At 36.9% G+C, this 7321-nt stretch overlaps 1 long non-coding RNA gene across 1 annotated transcript in view; it reads right to left on the bottom strand.

Annotated features, from left to right (window-relative positions):
• Positions 1 to 230: 230 nt before the first annotated feature.
• Positions 231 to 7321, bottom strand: part of LOC140001805 (uncharacterized) — a 28438-nt gene continuing 21347 nt past the window's right edge. Inside the window, exon 3 of the long non-coding RNA XR_011807330.1 lies at positions 231 to 6887. This is a non-coding gene — a long non-coding RNA (uncharacterized lncRNA). The remainder of the gene's footprint in view (positions 6888 to 7321) is intronic.

Below are 7321 nucleotides of genomic sequence, written 5' to 3'. Positions count from 1 at the left end.
TTACCCCATGTGTTCCTGGACTGCCTGAATGGGCTTCAACATCAGAGCTAAGACCCACATTACTGATACTCAGTCCCTGTAGAATTGTGGAAGATTTAAGAATTTTACCTACACCCTTTGCACAGAACCCCCAGAAAACATCAACCAAGCTGGATGTACCTGGTATAGTTGGTTAGGAGGAGCACGCAAGTACCGGAAGAAAAATTTAATGAACAAAGCAGACAAGAAAAATGGGTACCAATGTACTTTTATTTACATAAGTTTGGATTTTTGTCATAAACAAAACAAAAGCAGGAAAAATTAAACAGAAGAGTAAATTTCAAAAGTGCCCCCCAAAATACATTAACTGTGCCTGCATGTTTTTCTAAGAGAAATTTAGTTTTTGACTAATGTTAAGGGACTTACCTTTGCCACCATATCTATGTAAAACTTCCGGACAATCTTATAAATCATACACATTGCAGCCTTTTCCCAGCTATTTTCCAGCTTTGTTTTATGCCGTCACTGGCGCCACGGGATTATGACTTATCTGTTTAGAAAGCACCAACACAATGGAAGAAAAACGATCTACATGACCTAATACATTTCCAAATTGTGCAATGTTATTTTACGCTTAGAACCTTTAAACATACTCTAGGTTAAGTTTGACGTTTTGTTTTACTTTAGCACAAATTAGAATGGTGAGAATTAACCAATTAATATGGCTAAGGAGAAACAGAATTAGTCTATTTAACTCTCAAATTAGGATTTTCAGATAGTAAATATTAGCACTTTTAACACCAACACTTGCAACCAAGCACAAGCAAGGATGCACACATGCACAGTACACAGTACTCATTCTCTTATCACATCCTCACTTTAACACAAAACCAAACAGCAGCTTGGCTTACCTTCAGAAATTTCTTCTCAAGACACTTTTCAGTGGGTTGTCTCCCTTAGGATCCGCCAAACTACTCGGAGTACTTCAACAACAGTACCATTGTGATCTGCTCCCTCGTGGGTTTATCCAAGGAGTAGCCAAACTTTAAGCCCCCAAACCTGAGACCACGATAGAACTCAAACTCCTGCAAGTCCCAAATACTCAAAAGATAGCCTTAACTGAAATACAAGCATCAATAGGCTCTTTGGTTTTTACCAAATTTAACTTTTTCTACTACTTATCTTCTAATAGCCATATCAAAAAGTCAACTTTTTTTTTTTTCCTGTAATAAAAAAGACTGCAGTTTTGTTCATACATTTCTGCAGCATGAATTTTACATCTCGAATGCACTTACACCTGCCGAAACACCAAATATCCACCCCTATCTGATTTGCTCAGATCACTTACTTGCTGTCCGTAGTACCAACTAGTTCCAGACAAAGGCACTTGCAAAAAAGATGACTCCCTATGCTTTGTGAGCAGTGGCAATGCTGATTTAAGGAATCCTTCTGGCTGCAAATCCCTTGGCTACATGAGCACGAGCGCCTGTGGGGCCACACAGTGCACCAAGCCAGGGACCTGATCTGCACTGAGCAGGAAGAGTAGTGCGCTATGCTGTGCTCTGTGGTGTGGTATAAAGATGTGTAGTGCAAACACCTTGTGTTCCTTTATATAAGAAGCAAGAGGAGAAATCACCAGTGACCTAGTTCAAGAGCATCCACCAACATGAATCACTGCGTAATGCAAGAAGCTGCAAGATGCGGTGTTACAGGTAAATCCTCCTCTTGCCTCTGTCCTGCTCTCAACATCCACCAGTCCCAGAGCAGGGAGACTTTCCAGAGTGGAAAACAGAGCTGCACTAGCAACAATGAAGATCCCTCATACTTAGCAATGCCACGGGGCATTTAACTCTAGGAAATACAATAGAGAAACATTCTGCAGTTAAGCTTTTTACCCCATTACATGATCTCTTTTGAAGAGGACGACTCCTGTCCCTAATACTTCCTTAGTTCACCCCAATTTGAAAATCCAGGTTTGCATCAACTGAACAGATGCATTTGATCAAGACCTCATAGAACTTTTTTTTTTTTTTTTAATGTGCATGCACCTGTCCATAGTAAAAACATGGTTGCACTGCAGTGTTCACAAAGTTCTATGCAAATACTGAACTTCTGTTGCATTTTTGTGTGTGCCAGTGTTTGCACTGCTATGTATTTTATAAAGCGTGCCCAGGACAAAAATACTTCTTCAGCTTAAAAATAAGAAGCCCAGCAGTGTTTAACTGTAACAAAAAAAGTGCTTGTATATGTGAACTTAAATGAGAAAAACCCTCTTGATAATTTTCATGTTCACCTTAAGTGGTTAGATCTAAGGAGGCACTACCTTTCTAATACTAAAATTTTGTATTTTATAATAATTCCATGAAACGTGATCCTCAAGAAACTGAGTTGTATTTCATAATGGTGATGAATCCCAGGTCCTTCATCCTTCAGGTCTGAAGAAAAATGTTTTTGAACTTTTTTTGAACAGTTAGACCTAATATTTAATATTGTCCAATGCTGGAGCTGTATTTCATTGAATACACCCATCAGTATGAGATCAGTATTTAATTCATCATTAGGAATGAGATTCTAGCACATAAGATGTGATGTAAAAAGAGTTAAATGCAAAGATAGAGTAGCTCCTTTGTTCTGCTATACAATTCTTCCCCATCAAAATGAGATGCTTTTGATTTTGATACAAAGGGCAACAGAAACGGTTAAATGAGTGATTTTTTACCACTTTAATGTTTCATATATTTATTTCTCTTTATTTACTGTTACCCAATATCATCCCTTCTTCCTTTAATAATGAAGAAGTAGATGACAAATAACAAATCACTGCTGCAATTGAGAACTGAACATCCAATATTAGATTTTAGGTATCTCCCTATCACCAGCATATCTTGGGTGAACTAAGGACACCAGAAGTTTACTTTTCAAGACAAGGAAATAGGAGCACAGTTTATTCACAATCAGAAAAAAAAAAAAGATACACATTTTTGCAGTTAAAGACTGACTTACAATAAACACATATGTATTTACACACTCAAATTAAGGTTTATATTGCCTATTAAGACATGTATAGAAATACATTGCTTCCACAAAAGAGTATTTACAGTACAATGAACTTATTTGAATACTACTGGAAAATAGTATTCCGTTCTTGCCAATATGTCACTTGATCATTCAGGAAAGCTGCCTTTCCAAGTCAGTTGAAGTAAACATCCACCCCCCAGCCCTACCACTTGTTATAGCTGAGTGTAGGATGTTTACAGGAACTAAAAGTTAGCTTAACAATATAAATACAGCATTGGCTTTCAAGATATCCAAAAATGAATCGGCACAGACATACTGCGATACATTGTGTGAGCTACAACTTACGCAATTCGTAAGGCGCATGCAAATTACTAAGCTTTACTGATGTAATAAAGTTGGAACGCTTCATTTTTTTTTTTTTTTAACATTTAACCTTATAAATATCAGAACAGGAATATTCATGTACAGTCCCTAATTCTGTAGAGGTATCAGAAAAAAAGTAGGAAGAAAAAGAGTTTCTCACAGACCATGGCTATCAGTGTTCTCTGTTTCACTTACCTGCCAAGACTCCTGATGCTCAAAGTAGGCACCTTCTAGAAATCTCAAATGCAAACCATTTTCAAAATCCATACCCAGCACCAAGACACACACTGAACATCCACAGGGTAGTATAAATTGGATAACTGTCGTCAGAAATATCCATCTCAAATGGTTTGTGCAAAAATTCAACTCCTGTAGTATTTTAAATTTCCAGTTTCCTTTATGGGCTAAGTTTTATTGCTTCATTTGAACATCTTCCTATTTGTATTGCATTTTCTTAAGTTAATTCCCATTCCAAAACTTTTTCAAGGTACTCTTCTTGTTATTTCAATCTTCTTAATTCTTATTTTCCTCCACACAGATTTAGTTACTCAGAAATGAGTCATTTTAACAGCAAGGGAACACGACGCTTACTTAAGCTTCAACATCTTATTTTAAATGTGTGTCTAACTTAGCATCTACAGTCTTGAACAAACAAAATATTAGCAGTCCAGGAAAAAAAAAATTACTTCTACAATATCAACCAAGAGGCCAAGTCTCAACCTTCTCAAAGCTCTTTGCCGAGCAGGTGTTTTACAGATTTACTGGGAAAAAGGCACCACAGATGCAGATTATTTCATACATAAAAGCTGGGAGAAGCCTTCCAAACATTAACAATTGGCTCACTGAATTAGAAAGAAAACAAAACATAAAATCAAGCATTTCTACTGAATGCATCTGTGAATTCACAGCAAGGGGAGAGTGCTTAATGTACTACTGAGGACTTTGATGTATTGCTTTTAAGTGGTCAGAGAAAACACCCAGAAGAAAACCACAGGCAACTAATCCAGACCCCAAACACTCAGCTTCACAGGCATTCTACTTGCTCAGCAAACAAGGGCCATGGTATTCACCCTAGCTTCTATTTCTGAACATTGCACCTGCACTGCGTATGACAGTCACCTGGAATTAGTAGTTGCACATTCACAATTTCACCACTGGCCTCTGGAGCACCAGCCTCCATTTCTTCCCTTAGATATCTGCCTTCACTCTCATATTAGCGGACTGTAAAATATTAGAAACTTATTTATGTTTTCTAACATAAGCAATAGTTACAGCCTTCATATTAACAAGATGCAGTAATTTGCTTTGCTGAGGACTAGGCGGGTATGTAAAACCTGCCTCTTCCATTCCTAAAATCCATTGATCCAGCAGTGCCAGTACTACAAGTCCACCTTGTATCACTGCATCAACGTGCATTTGGCCAACAGCTTTTAAGAAGTTCCACTTTATTCATAAACAAGAGCCATGTTTGAGAAACATTAAGATGTTCGGTAGTTTGTATTTCACGTACAGAAAACGGAGATCCTTGTATTTCACTTAGCAAGAAAACCCCAAAGAGAAACGCAGTGTGTTTTTTTTTTTTTATTTATTTCCTACAGTCACACACCACTTCAGTTTGTTTTTGCGTGAAGACATGATAGCTGTCTTTGAGTATATGTATTAATACTATTACATAAATAAAGTTCCATGGGACTGGACTGATAAACTACATGTAAACTAATGGCGTGTTTTTCCTCTACACTTATCTGGCATGGGGAAAGACAGCACTAAAAATGACTATTAGATTAACAAAGAGATAACATTTACTTTGATCATTCAGTGAAGAATGTTAACAGGCAACACTTCATTTCTTTTAAGTTCAAATACTATACAGAGCTAGGAAATACTAAATATTTACAGTAAAGAAAGCTTGGAAAATGACTATCAGCACTTGTGTTTTTCTTTGAAAAAAGAAAACCGAGATTTGTAGATCCTTCTTCAAAGTATTTTTTTTTTTTTTTAAATAAGTACACAAACCAAACATCATATTTAAAAAAAGATTTTAACTGAGTCTGTTGTACGTGCATTGCTTTGAAAAGAAGTCTTTTTAGCAGTGCTATCTTCTATATCGATATAGAAGCTCAGAACCTTCTATAACCACATGGTACTGTTACTGGACAAATGAAGCTCAATATTTATGCTCATGGGACCACCATAGAAGAATGGCTGTCCTTGGTTCACAAGTGGCCATTCACTACCTGCTTCAAAATCATTACCCTTCCAATGCTTGCTGTCTAGCTTTTCCAGGACTAAAAGGAAAAAAAAAAAAAAAGGGATTTCTTAAAGTATTTTTACCTTTGGATGTAATCTTCTACAGAATCCCTATGCTGAAATTAAACAACACCCAAGGTATTACTATAATCACTAGAATAGTACTATCAAATAACTAAATAAAGTCTGTCTTTCATGTGTCAAGGAATATCAAGTTAATATTTTTTCAGAGGGGGAGGAGTGTAGAACTAAAGCAGAACAAGAATACTTTCTGCCTGAACAGCACAGTTTACTTGTACATGCAATTCCCCTCCCCATCTGTTACAAGTAAAGGACTAAAGTGAAACAAAGGAGAAAAATCCCAGACAAAAATCCAGGAAACAGCATTTGCAGGTCTCCCTTCCTAGTGGAGAGAAAAGTGAAGAGTGGTGAAGCTGTTTTGCAGTTGTTCTTGTTGAAATGATTGCTTTAAGGCAACAAATAGTGAAGAGTTAATTTTGAAGTACTTTCAAAATGTGTTTTTTTGTGTGAAGAATAATCCTTTGTAAATGCCATGGTGAGGGTAGCACAAACCAAAATGACCATACCACAAGCAAGTGTATACGTTATGCATTGTTACTACAAAAATACATCCTGTGTTTTTTTTTTTTTTAAACCTTTATTTTGGCCTTGGGTTACATCCAGCTTGCAAACAGTAAGAGCACCACCCACTCATAGACCCAGAACATGGAATTTCAGAAAGAACAACAAGAAGCAGTGCACATCCGATGAAACGCCTGCTAAGTACTTGACAGCATATTATTTTTTCATAAGAGTCGCAAGTAACAGAAGCTGTTAAAACAGACAATTTATAGAAGTCTGGTTTATGGATAGCTGTACATGAAATCAAGCCCCCCTCGCTGTCACGTCCTAGTGAGGCGTAATTCCGTAGCTCGCACCACAACGCAGCAAGACTCACTTCTGAGTGACACAAGTGCAGTAACTTTGCATCTCCATTTCTAACAGATTAGATTTCAATGGATCACAGCAGCACCACTACCAACAACCAGGTTAACTTGCTTGAAGGCAGCTCAGCTGTGTCTATAGAAACTAACAGCTAGGTATCTATGCATGTGTTGTTACAGCACCTTTTCCGTCACACGCTGCTCAGGAGTAGCCGGGTGCAGCAAACATCTGACTGAAAGCTAGAGCTGCTACAGCTTCCAGTCGGGGATGTTTACAGCAACAGACTACGACACATCACTGCCACTGTCTAACTGTACAAAGCAGCTGGCGACCTTTAGAGGAGGGGAAATAAAAAAAAAGAGATTTAAGACATGGTTCTGTAACATTCCAACAAATTGCTGTTCAACTAATTCCAAAGAAAATCTCATTTTCACTTTGTTAAAACAAACCAACCAACACAATTCTAGATCAACATATACTTAACCAAGTTTCTAAATGCAACATATGAAAAAAAATACATGTACTCAGTTTTAATACACATTAAGACCTCATTAGGTTCACATTTTTTATACAGAAATTTATACTTTTCTTCCCTGTACCTTCGTTTCGAGAGCTCTTAAAATATAAGGAGAATATAAATACATATATAATATATATATATATAAAGCTATATGCAAAATTGAGCACACAAGCAAAACAAGTCATACTCATAATGAAGACAGTATTAGAAACAAATCTGGCAGAACTGTGAAAGTATGTTTTTTCC

This window comes from Anas platyrhynchos, chromosome 2 (genome assembly GCF_047663525.1).
Source record: "Anas platyrhynchos isolate ZD024472 breed Pekin duck chromosome 2, IASCAAS_PekinDuck_T2T, whole genome shotgun sequence".
Lineage (NCBI taxonomy): Eukaryota > Metazoa > Chordata > Aves > Anseriformes > Anatidae > Anas > Anas platyrhynchos.
This window is presented reverse-complemented; position numbering and strand designations above follow the sequence as displayed.